The sequence below is a fragment of the Macrobrachium nipponense genome, chromosome 24, assembly GCF_015104395.2.
Source record: "Macrobrachium nipponense isolate FS-2020 chromosome 24, ASM1510439v2, whole genome shotgun sequence".
Classification (NCBI taxonomy): domain Eukaryota; kingdom Metazoa; phylum Arthropoda; class Malacostraca; order Decapoda; family Palaemonidae; genus Macrobrachium; species Macrobrachium nipponense.
The window spans coordinates 73,566,078-73,579,779 of record NC_061091.1 but is presented as its reverse complement, the minus strand read 5'-3'; the positions used below and the strand labels follow the sequence as shown (position 1 = coordinate 73,579,779).

General features: G+C 36.4%; 1 long non-coding RNA gene across 1 annotated transcript; it reads right to left on the bottom strand.

The window, feature by feature from the left end:
* Positions 1 to 7,746: 7,746 nt before the first annotated feature.
* LOC135205786 (uncharacterized) lies at positions 7,747 to 13,242 on the bottom strand. Its single transcript, XR_010312607.1, has 2 exons — positions 13,082 to 13,242; positions 7,747 to 8,986 (listed from the first exon to the last, which is right to left on the bottom strand). It is a non-coding gene; the product is annotated as an uncharacterized LOC135205786 (long non-coding RNA).
* Between the last annotated feature and the right edge of the window lie 460 nt (positions 13,243 to 13,702).

Genomic DNA, 13,702 nt, shown 5'->3' with positions numbered 1-13,702 from the left:
TATGATTTCGAAAGGCCTGCAAATAAGAGGATATTAGCCATCGATTCCTCTTTATTTTCTCGATATGGCCGCTACACAAATCTGTAACTTTCTAATGTCACTATGTACTGTTCAACAGAGTAAGAAATGTCCTTAGTTTTCAGTTATTTCTTCCCCTTTCAACCTAATCCTATCGTCTAATTCTAGTGTACGTAGTCTAGCCCTACTGATAAGCATTGTTTTTTTTTCAGTTATCATCATTCCAGATTTCTTCTTTTGTGCTTTATTTCTATTTTCTATAGATTTTTAAGGTTTTCCTGTCACTTACTTCTCTCTGCCATGCTTCCTGTCCCACTTAGCTACCATTTCTTTTACCTGCTTGCCTTTGAGTGTTTCACTCTTACTTAAATTTGTTTAATTCTTTCAGATGTTTGTTTATTTGCACAATCCAAATGTCTTTATTAACTTTATATTGGTCTAGGAGTCTAATTCAAGTTTGTTTCAGATAGAATAGTAGTTTAATCTTCATATCCCTCGAGTTGGGGGCAGGAAGAGGCTGTGTACCTTGGTACTTTCAGAATTGTTCTGTACACTCGATTAACAATTTTTTTTTTAGTCATTTGTGACTTATTAAATTTCGCGATTTCAATTGAAAACCAAAAATGGTCTCGCAATCCAATGTGATAGTAGTAGTGGGGTGATTTATCTTTGAAACGGCTCCCTTTCTCGTTCTATTCATGATTGCGTTTAAGTTTTGGAGGAATAATGGGAGGAGATGCCTTGCTGCCGCTGCGGGATAAGTGAAGCCACTCAGCCTCAGGTCGCTGGCCGCCATATTGGGACTGGCAACTGAATCAGGGTTGCCAAATGGAATAATGAAGTGGCGCTAGATTTTCACCTAAATACGCTAGGAAAGCGCAAAATTTTAAACTAGCAATTCCTCAATATTCCGTGTCACATAAAGGCTATAAAGTATGTTTTCCTTTTACCCCCTTTTGGCACATTATATATCAGCCATTGCTCTTTGGCTACCAATACGAGATTGGTTAACTAAAGACTCTCTCTCTCTCTCTCTCTCTCTCTCTACGTATATGTTTATTCATACATGCACATCTCATAATAATATGGTTACTCTCTTTGTTAATCATTCTGTTTATTAGACATTCCTTATCAATCTTAATGTGGTGAATTGAATAAAAAACATCTCTCTCGTTAGATACATATTTATTTTCAACCTTAAATGTTGTAGTCTTGAATAAAGGCATAGTCTAAAAAACTCATGTACTATAATTTCATAAGTAGTATATTTTGAATTGGAATTAATACGAGAAAATTAAGTAGCAATAGTAATAGTAGGAGGGGGAAGAAAAACATTTAGTTGCTAGTAGCACCACAATTAGGCCTCCTCCAGATCAATTGCCTTTAGTACTTAATTTGGTAGCTCATATGTATTACAACACTTCTCACTTATTTTTAATCCATACTTTACAGACATTATGGCATTTAATGTCGAGATTCACATTCTGTTACGACGCTTATTCTTTATCATATTCATGTGACTGAAGGAGCGCTCTACATCGGCGTTAGAGTGTGGTAAGCTTAAGGCCGAGAGCGCTACTTCAGATAATTCTTTAAAGGGATTTTCACCTGAGGAGTCTCTGTAGTTTGCTACTTCCGTCCAAAATTTCAGAGTATTAGCAGTCTCTGTCCACTTTGTAAGATGGAGTTTTTTCCATTGAAAGTGAACATTGGTAAGATATTCGGCATTATCTCCCACAAGAAGCTTAGACAGTTCAATTATGTCAGGCTTAATAGGCTTCAACACCAAAATTAGGGCACCTCTCCCGTATGCGCAGTTCTGTTGGTGCAGGAAAACAGTTCTCCGTTAATTCTTTTTCACATTCATAACCTAGATAAGGCCTCGGATCCAAGAAATTTTCAATCACAGTGTCCATTGAAACTCTTTTTCCAGGGATGACAACTTTAGAACACAGAGAGTTAATCAAGTGCATTAGATCCTTTAGCAACTTTGTTGGATCCTGCGATTCTGCTTCAAAGTTCTTATTCACTGCTTGCGCTTCTTTTTCTTTGTCTGTGTACATTAAATACAACTGTTCTGTTGTGTAGCAACGTTCTTGGTTACGGGACAATTCAAAATGCAGTTTTAGCTCATGCCACTGATTTAAAATTCTAGTAACTGCACTCTCTATTGACAGCCACCTTGTGCACTGCACTGCCACTAATTTAAGAGGGTCTGTACCATCATTGAGAACACCATAGAGCTCTCTATACTTCGACTGTCGAAGTGACGAATGGGAAAACCTATTATATGTTTCCTTTATCATATAATCCAGGTGGCGAGGCATACACACACTAGCTGCATGAGACACGGCCAGTTGAATTGAATGACACACACATTTAACTAAAATTAAATTTGGTACTACTGATTTCAGTTTTGCATAAACATCATCATTAATTCCCACCATCACCGAGGCATTATCAGTCCCCAGAGCAAGGAGCTTTAGTAAGTCTAACCCACGTTTGCTTAAAGCAGCTTTCAGGGCATCACAAATTCCCGCTGCATTGCATTCCTTCAGCTCGATGAAGTCTAAAAATGATACAACAACTCGCTTCTTGGCATCAGAATAATACCTTAGACTACTCCCCAACACTTTCATAGTTGTAATATCATTGCTTTCGTCGATGATTAAACTAAATTTCCTCTCACCAATGTCGCACACAACATGTTTTATCACACCAATGCACTTCGATCGCTTGATTTTTAGATCACTACATCCTTTACTATCATCAAGACATCCTTTGCAGATGTCGGATAAATGATCTGCAACTCTTAATGAACAATGATTTGCCACAAAAAAGTGCTATTTTCCCTTTGATCTGAGTATCACTATTTGTTTTCTTAAAACGGTAGCCCATTTTGACGCTTAGAACTGAAAGGCTCTTCTGCCTTTTTATGCTTGTCTGTATTCCTGTGTCTCTCTAAATCACAGAGCTTGGAATTCAGAAAGCATTTACAATAATTGCAAAAGCATTTACTATCACCCCTTTCAACTGGCCTCAGCCACTGTTTATATCTCGTGTCATTTAGCCAGTCTGCACGAAAACGCTGTTTATATTGCTGTTTTCCCATATTGTAACCTAAACTTGCAGACAAGAATTCCAATAGACTATAGATTTCCAAAATGACCAGACTTCTCTGACTCTTGGGGAGCTGTTTGGGTCCTCCCACGTGTGCTTAATCTCCGCGTATCCGCCAAATTTATAACAACAACACAGAGGTAAAAATAATTTCTCCCATTACAGATATCAAATAACAGATATCAAATATCATCTTTTCCATTTCGGAGAATTTTAAATTAATTACATAGGTTCACGACTGGTAGTTTTTTAATGCAATAACAAGAAACTAATCAGATTTTCTACCAACGTGGCATCTGATTTTGGTGTCGTCAATATTTCAAACAGCTCCACGTACTACGTTTAAATCCTCGGATAAGCTGGTTAGATTCTCTCCAGGGACCACTTTCGGTGGTCCGGCATATGTCTAGAGGCATTTCTCCTCTCTACAAATATCTTGATTTCTTAATATCGTAGGTATAAATTGGTGAGCAAGGTAATATGAAATAAAACAACAAAGTGAGTTTGACGATTGATAAAATAAAAATCGTATACAGACATCTCTCTCTCTCTCTCTCTGAATATTGCTTGAATACGATATGGCAACAAAGTTCTGGCCTGACTGAAGTGTAGAGTGACTTTGACACCGGCTTACAATAATTCATTCCTGGATCCTGGTCATCTCACAGCCATGGCTATAGACATCAACTAAACAGCAGAGAAAAGGCAATCGTATACTCGTATACAAAATAAATAAATATTTTCTAGAAAAAAAAAGGCGATTGGAGGGCCTATGTTATCCCATACAAAAAAAAAAAAAAAAAAAAAAAAAAAAAAAAAAAAAAAAAAAAAAAAAATCTCACTCGGACTGTTGTAAGATGTAGAGAGAGAGAGAGAGAGATCGAGAGCAGGGCGGATGCAGGAAGATTTAAGTACCTGGAAATGAAAAACAACCCCTATAATCTTATAATTATAGCCTCAGGGTTTGACTCAAAGACATTCAAAGGTGTGTCATACACGAGCCAGTTGTTGTTTTTGTAAAATTGGCATCAGGGCAAATTTTAAATAATTTTCCATTACCTTCGATAAAGCGCCAAATTTCACGCTAGAAAATCATAAAAATCTCTAGGATTGCGCGACCGCGCAAATTGGAAAACAATGGCGCTAGATTAAATCTGAAAACTCCAGATCAAGTATGAAACGCGCCAGTTTGGCAACCCTGAACTGAATCCCTGGGTCGACCGTAGGTGCGCGACCTTGCGATGATTAAGGTGTCATACTTTTTATTTATGATACGCTATGTTATTTTAATTCATTCTTTTAGTTTTCTTGTGTGCCTACTCTTCTGCTTACGGTACACATAATTTCGTACGACATTTTATCCGCAGACAGTTAACACGTTTACTGAAACTATAATGCCTTGATGAAAAAATAAGTGAATTTGAGGGAAGTGAAGCTACTATATGGTATGTCAACGCCTTATTTGACGTATCGAGATGCTCGAATCTAAATCCAAAAGATTTAAAATCCCAATTCAGAAGAATAATGCAAGTGACATTTAAGATTTTCTAATAAAAGCAGAAACATATATAAGATCTTAGAGACTTCAGGATGGTAAAGACATCTTGAAATAAATCGAAAAACTGGTTTCATTGGCTTTCTCTATTGCATACGAAGTCTTCACATTCTGTACAAAACTTGTATTGCATCAGATGATGGGCCTTTACCATTTTTGATGACCTACAAATTCAGTCAGGATCATATTGAACTATTCTTTGGTCAAGTAAGAAGTATGGGATGCCATAATGATAATTCCAACAGCGAAGACAATTCTCTCTGCTTACAAAAGGCTACTTGTACATAATGACTTAATGGATATCATTTGTGGCAACTGCTTGCCATCAAGTCGGGTACCATATTAACTGCTTCAAGCAGCATAAAAGAGCAGGTTGCAGTAAGGAATATAAATGCTTTTGTTTCAAGACATCGAGTTTTGGAAGTTCAAGAAGCATATTCAGATGGCAAGGAAGATGATTATGATTATATTCCAAACCATTACCACTTGTCAAAATGTTCAAATAAAATAGTAGCTTATATTGCAGGCTTTGTAATTTTTAAGTTAAAAAAAAAAAGTCTTTACAGTGCGAGGTCTGCATTGATGCATTAACGTTAACAGACGCTAATTTTCGTCATATCCTCATCAAATTAAAAACAAAAGGAAAATTGGTGTATCCATCAAATGATGTTATTGATATATGCAATACATGCGGAAAAATACGAGGGAAATGTTGTCCTGCAACAAAACACTGGGGAGAGTTAACTTCCATAAATTAGTTAGTTCAGTATTGGCAGCTTACAGAGGCAAAACAATATTTTCAGAGTTCGATTACCACATGTATGATACTCAACCATTGGACAATCACTTAAACTTATTGTTTGTTTGTATGGTGCTTTTACGTTGCACGGAACCAGTGGTTATTCAGCAACGGGACCAACGGCTTTACGTGACTTCCGAACCACGTCGAGAGTGAACTTCTATCACCAGAATTGCACTTATTGCTTAAAACAACAACTGAAAAATATTTGGAAGTGAGCTATAATTATGCTGGTAAGCGGATTACTGCTAAACTTCAATTACAGGTCGCAGGAAAGAGGCAACAGATATATACTATGTTAATTCATTTTAGCGATTTCTAATAGTTGGCGATAACAAACAGTAAGGACTAAGGAATTAGCAGACATAAAGAGAATAGCTTTAAATTTGTGCCAGTAATAGGTTATATGTATATAAGATTATGAAAAATTTGTATTATATTTCTGAGTAATAAAGTATGGTATTATGTATAATGAAATAATCAACTATGTTATTTAAAATAATGATAAAATGTCTAGCACTTTTCGCCTCCATTTATGTCATGAAAAGACGCATTATGAAAATAAAAGATTGGAAAAGTAACTGAAGCGTTTCTATTAATCCTTATGGTGTGGTGTCTCTTTTACCAAATTGCCAGTCCTAGGAGTGGCTGCCACGCGGTAAACTGGCTTCACTTTACTGAATGGTCTGACCCATGTGGGGCGTCTCCTCCCATTATTCCTCCAAGGTTTAAGTTTGTTGTTTCTGTATAATACCACAATCTTTTCTAAAAATTTGCCTATTTTCTTTTTCTTCTTTTGAAAGATTCACTAACAGAAGTATATTAGCCAACAATTCCTCTATTATCTTTCTTTGATATGGCTGCTGCACAAATCTATAAATTATCTATTTATATGAAACTATGTACCGGTCAGTAGTAAGAATTTTTCAGTTATTTCTACAAATTTTGTATCTTGCCCTTTTAATCTATTCCTATAATTTCATTCTACTGTACCTAGTCGAGCCCTACAAATCAGCATTGTCTGTCATGCTTTTTATCCCATACAGCTACCATTTCTTTTACCTACTTACCTTTATTGTCTGTTTGTATGGTGTTTTTACGTTGCCTGGAACCAGTGGTTATTCAGCAACGGAACCAACAGCTTTACGTTACTTCCGAACCACATCGAGAGTGAACTTCTATCACCAGAAATACACACCTCTCACTCCTCAATGGAATGGCCGAAAATCTAACCCACGACCACCGAGGTGGGAAGCAAACTCCATACCAACCAAGCCAATGAGGCACTTACCTTTATTTGATTCTCTTTTACCTAATTCTTTCAGATTTTTTTTTGCAGAATCAAAAGGCTTTTCTTATTTTAATATTGGTCTATGGCTATATTGAATAGGAAGCTATTTCTACCACTCTCAACTGTATGTTTCATATAGAATTGCTTATTCTTGATATCGCTTGCGTTACAGGGAGTAGCCCTATTTCAGATCTTAAAGTACAACTTGCTGTACAACTTGGTTCATTCTGTATAATTTTTGCAGATTATTTATGTCTTTCTTGTCGAGTTTTATGACTTTCATGGCATACATGAAGGATGGCATCGATAATCTTTACCAATACTTTTCCTAGTTTTACCCCCGTAACAGCTTTTACTGATGACTGCATTTTATTATATTATTTAGGACAAGTGCTGGGACCTGTGACGGCATTCAGCACTGAATAGCAAATGGGTTAATCTAAGTAATAGCAGCACACCAGGTATTTCTTTGAAAATTCCTATAGTACTTTGGTTGCTTCTTAACAATTTTCCATTAGTTTTTGGTGCCAAGCTCACTCAAAATACAGGTTACATCATTTTCAAGACAACCAGTGCATTAAAAGTAGTTTCCTCATGATTTTCTAAAACGTCTTGGGGTACACTGCAGCATAGGAATGCAAATACTACAGGGACTGCCTATATGAACATTTACCATATCAAGATGAACAGCAAACTATTCTAGAAGTCCATATTTCTAGCATTACAGACAGGGCTGCGTGAACTTAAATTTTCATATCAAGTGCACCATTCCAAGCTGGTTTAACCCTAGCCAGGAAAGGCACAGAATATAAATTATTCGTGTTATATAATCATTGCAGGATGTAACCGTTATTTTATGGGTTCATAGGACAGCGTCTTTTGCATAGAAGCACACTTTTTGTAGAGCCTTCAAAGTATCCATAATAAAGTGCCAAAGACAAATAATGGGGAAAAAAACAAATAGAAATTACTAAACTTTACTAATAATCATGAAAAAAAAATCCCTTACAAAACTTCATGTTGTGGTGGCTGTACAACGGTTGTTCTGGATTGTATAAAAGTGAAACTGAAATATAATTTGCTGTATACATTTTTATATTGAATATTAAAAGTTGTTTTTATATTAGTCATTGTTCTCTCCCATGAATACTAATATGTAGTAGCTTTATCTGATTGCAGGTCTGCTGTGTTGGGAGGGCGTATTACCTCTTTGAAGTAGTTTGGCTGCAGTGTGTCAGGAAGGAAATAAGACAACAGAAACTGACAGGAATAGTAAGGACCTGATAAAGAGATCAGCATAAAGGTTGATAAACACTGCACGCAGTTTCATCGTTCGTATTTTTTGGAAACATTGCAATGACTGCACCAGAGGCTTGCATAACATTGAAAACGGTCATGTAATCTAGATTCATTGTGGCGTCCAAATTAAAAACCCACAGAGGGGACTAGTGCACCTCATACGGTGCATGAGGTTCCATGTAGCATCCCTTAGACCACTACCTGCAACCCCTTTCATTCATTTTTATTCTATCTCCTTTCATATTCTCTTTCTTTCCTTTTACATTCCACCCTTTCTGAACTATTTACTGCCAATTTCCCTTTCAGCGCTGAATGACCACTGATCCCAGCACTTGTCTTTGGCCTAAATTATATTCTATTCCCAAACTGGAAACGAGTAGTTTGTGAGTGAATTTGCATATAAGATGAAGAAATTAGATAATAGGTGACCTGTTAGTCATGATATGTATTATCTGTATTATTGTGAGCCTTGCATATCACAAAATGGGGTTGTCATAAGAATGTTATATGTAATAATTTAGAGAACAAGTATTGTTATGCTAGTGCAAGTAAGATGATCATCATAAATTAAATGGTAGAAAACTGACTGATTGATTGTAGGTTAGTAAACCTGTGTGGACTGTAGATTTTGTAAATACATAAAAATATTAGCAAATAAATTTATGTTAAGTAAAAATTGTTTATTTGCTCCCTCAGATTGTTGAATTAAACATTGCTCTACCCTATACCTCTTAAGTACTTAAAGAATGCTGGTTTGTAAGAAAGAAAGCCATGGTAATGTCTTTTAATAGAAATGAATGGCACTGGAGAGGAATGGCACTAAGGTCCTGAGCTTTGTACCAATAAGAATGATGGAGGAATCTTGAAGTACAGTTTCAGCTTCTTAGCCACCATATGAGAAAATCTGTAAAAGAAAATTATATGTTAATTTAACATCTGAAACAAAACATACCTCATACTGTATTAATATTTTGTGGTAGAAATTATATAAAAAGTTTAATGAAGTTCAGCATAAATATGATCTAGCAATTGGAACACATTATCAACATAAAAAAAACTATTTGGAATAATATAGTCGACCCCTGGTATTCGTGGACTCATGATTCACGGACTTGCCTATTAAAAGTATTTTTCACTGAGAAATATTCACATATTACTGTATTCTCACATAATTTTCTTGACTAAATGCATTTTTTGTGATAAAACTATTAAAAAACTTAGGTATATAAGCATTTTTAGAGTTTTTTTGTTTTAACTATCAAAATAGGCAGATCTAAGCCTTTTTAGAGGGGTTTTAAGTATTCGTGGGTTTTAGCTAGCTATCGTGTGTGTGTGTGTGTGTGTGGGGTACCAATCCCCCCCGAATACGGGGCCAGTCTACTAAGCGGGTGATAACTAGGCCGCCCGACTCCTTTAGTACCATCGTAGAACATTTGGATGTCTGTTTTTGTCTTCTCTACCGACTACGTGCATTGTATGTATTGTTGTGAGCCATTTATAGGTCTTGCCGGCTGCAAGCCATCCAGAAAAGTGTTGGCTCCCTCCCCCTTAAGTACCATTGTAAAACATTTCAACGTGTTTTGGTATCCACTATGACTGTGGGATTGTGGTGAACAGTCAACAAGATCCTAACTCTAATTTCCTTGCTACTCCTCCAACAGAACACAATGACCTTGTTTTCATGAGGTAGGGTGGGATGTAGACCTAATTCCTGATGGTCCCCACAAAATTCAATCCCACCTTCCAGAGGGAGAGTGCCAAAGGCAAGGATGTAACCCAAATACCTATGGTGACTGTTCTCCCTTACACCCAAAGCTTTCTACAAGTTGCATCTTGAAGGGCTCCCACAGTGATGCAGATTCACAAGCCATCATACGCTAGATACCATACCTAAAAGGCAAAAAAAAAAAAAAAAAAAAAAAAATGATTAGTCATCAAAAAAGTTATTCACTGACGAAAAAGAAATCAGATACAATGCCAATATACTCAATTACTCACCAAACAAAATAAAGTAAGTATATAGACTTAGAAGCCAAGAGAAATATAATTTCAAAATAGTAGATGGTTTAAAAACTCAGTAAGAAATAATGGTACAATGAACCCCACTATCCGCAAACTCTGTGTTCTCGGACTCACATATTCGTGAATTTCTCTTTGGAACATATCCCCCATTATTTGTGGAAAATTCACCTATTTGCAGTATTTTCCTTTGAGAAATATTCCCAAATTCCTGCTTTTTTATCAATTTCATTATAAAAGGCACTTTTGGTGATAAAAATATTAAAGAAAACCAGGTACAAATAAACATTTTTAGTGGGTTTTTCTTGAGTTTTACCTAACAAAAGAGGCAGATTGAAGCATTCTTATAGAAGTTTTAACTGTTTGCAGGGGGGAGGGGGTCTGGTATGCATCCCCCGCGAATACATGGGGAACATTGTAAATGTATACGAACAACATAAGGAGGGGAGGGGCCACAGGAAATGATCTAACCTAACTTTCGGATTCAGAGCTTTAGCTTAAATTGAATTGCTATCACCTTCATCCCAATGTAGCAGCGTGCACTTATCTGATGTTAAATTTCTAGTTTTTACTTGGCCAAGACAAGGAACCTTCTTATAGATTTCCATGAAATCTCCATGTTCAGGAATGATGCTGTCACTTTCAGCCTTCATCATACACAATTATATTTTTCTTATTAAAAATTGCAAAATTATAAATATATAACAATCTGACATCTGCATCCATTGTTACAAAAAACAGATCACATTATTAATGTAGGTATAAATACTTTTAATTTCAACAAACTTCAGCACTCTGTTGCTGCAAGAACTGAGTGAAGGAAGAAAAAAAAAGGCGCCCTCACACTAACGATCAAGCGCACCTGTGCAGGTCATTTCATCACAGCATGTCGATTGAGATGAACTATCTGCTCAGGCTGCCTGTGCAGGCAGAAAAAAAATGGTTGCAGGTTGTTCCTATTAACATTCAGGTGTCCTTACACAGATCAACTGTGCAGGTATATCTGAATGTCAGTGGTGGCCTTAAGATAGGCTTTGTTACCCAAGATGGAAGAAGATCTTAAGGAGCTTTTATTAAATTGTTCCTTTAGGTTTATGTTTCATGGCCTGGCAATAAACCTAACAAAGAAGCTAGCATATGAGTATGCTGTTGCCATGCATCTTTGTGTACTGCCTTGGAAAGACCGAGATATCTCCGCTAGGAAAAACTGGCTTACTGGATTCCTTGAGAAATGAGAAAATGTTTAGATATGAACCCGTTCAGTATCGAGACTAGCTCGCATGATGAGGAGAGAAACAAGTTTGTGACTTGGTAAATACTGTCTGTACTAATGGCGACACATTGCCGCCTCCTTTTATCTTCCCGAGGGTTTGACTTAATGTAGCTTGAATGATGAATGGGGCCCCTACGCCTACTGCCATTAAATGTATTTTTTCAGTGCATATTAAATATTTGGTACTGTACGGTACTTAACTCTATTTGTGAAATCCCAGTGTTTCTCCTATGTACTGTAAAAAGAATATGGGACACCTTCAATACTGTATGAGAAAAAATGGCTGTGCCTGAATACGTATAGGGTAACTTGACTCGTTTTCACACAAGAGCTGTAAGCTATATATTTTTAAGGGTAGAGTTGTAAGATGACTGAAATGAGATTTAAGTATTTTGGGATGATAGTTTAAGGTATATTTGGTGTAGGAGGTGAATTCAACATATAAACTTGGTGTTTGAACTATTAAAATAGGCAGTTAAAAGTATTTCTACAGGGGGATGTCGTCAAGAATTCACGAATTTGAGCTATTCACGGTTGGGGGTGGTCCATATTCCCCCAAAAAGCAGGGGATGACCGTAATCCTTAACTCGAAGGATGAAGCTCTGAATGAACCAGTTAGACATAAGGACATTAGTGATCTAGGCTTCAGTGTTGTATATCCAAAACACAGGCAGCAACCTCTTGTTCAACTTCTTGAGGGCCTAGGGGTTTGCACCTTTGTAAATGAGGTCTGGTTTCAGCATGAAGCAAGGAGAATTGTCATACATGATAAGGGTAACCCTCTCCTTCTGGGCCTTAAATCCTTCATGAGGTATGTCCGTGAGGGCGTTTTCTTCCAGAAAAAGCCAGTCTCGTCCATATTGAACACCTGCTCTGGACGGTAGCCCTTGTCCCTGATGATATTCTTGAAGGTCTCGGGATATTTTGTGACTGCTACCATATCTGACGCTGCCAATTCCCCATGCCCAGACGCACGCTTTATATGAATCGCTTCTGGAAACGGTGGAACTACCCATTGCTAGCCGACAATGGTCCTGCCTTTTCCTCTTCTTTAATGAGGTCGTCGAAGCTTAAGTAGTCTGCTTGCTGTAAATCATGATTTTGTAATAGTCAAAAACTGCTGGTAGAATTTTCGTGCCTTTTCGCAGATAATGTTGCCATCAAGGGGGGATGGTCTTACTGCAGTCAGTTATCCACTATGCCAAGGTCGACTCCATCCTCACAATGCTCATCTCACACACGGTACAAACTGTCTTGGTACAACCGGAGAAGCTAACATCCACAGTATGTATTATTATCGCCGCTTTCTTTTTGATGTACCAAACTGTACTCTAATTCATGACATAATGGTGGGCTACTTTTCCCTTCCTTCGACATTTCCAGAAGTGCTACCTTCTCCTGGAGCATCATGACCTTCTTCTGGTGTTTAGGCTCTTTGCCAGAAGCTTTAGAAGGAGCAGGCCATTTAGGAGGCATCTTTGGGCATGATTAAAAAATATAACCAAAGATTAAAAACGAGGCACAAAGATATACAAAGTACAGTACATGGTAGTAACACAGATTCAAGAAAACAGTATCAAGGAGATCAAATATATACAAACAATTTAACATTAGTGCTTGCCATAGTGATATTTCTTATCACATTCCTCAACAGAACTGCAAATGTATAAAGTATCTAAAAATATACAAAAGTAGTGAAAGCCTTACCTTTAATCCTTTGGTTGACTTGAAAACTTCCAAAGTGATTACTTCTGGTGAGGTGTACATCCATGATCTTGTGGAATTTCCTTCAAAAAAGTACAAATATTCTTTATCCACTTGGTATACAGTACTGTACATGGGAGCTTGATTTTTTTTTTTTTTTTTTTTTGCAGCTGGAAGGAAAATACAAATATTAGAGTACAGTACATAGTTTTGCATAGTACAATACATTTTGTTTTATAATAAAAAAAAAATTAAAAAAAAATTAATGTAAAAGCAAATGTGTAAAAATTAAAAAGTTACGAATTTCTTATCATTAATCTGAAATTTTCTTACATTATAAGCCGAGGAAAAATGTTGGTATGGTCATGATGTAGGGGATTCTGAAATGTAAAAATTGACAATATTAGTACTGCAATAAATAATTTAATGCATATTCCTGTATGGATTAAAGTATAAAATATAATATTACAGTATATATATACACATATATACATATACACACATATACAATATACACACATATACAATATACACACATATACAAATATATACAACATAAACAATATATACACATATAATATATATACACATATGATATAATATCCACATAAAAGTATTATAAAC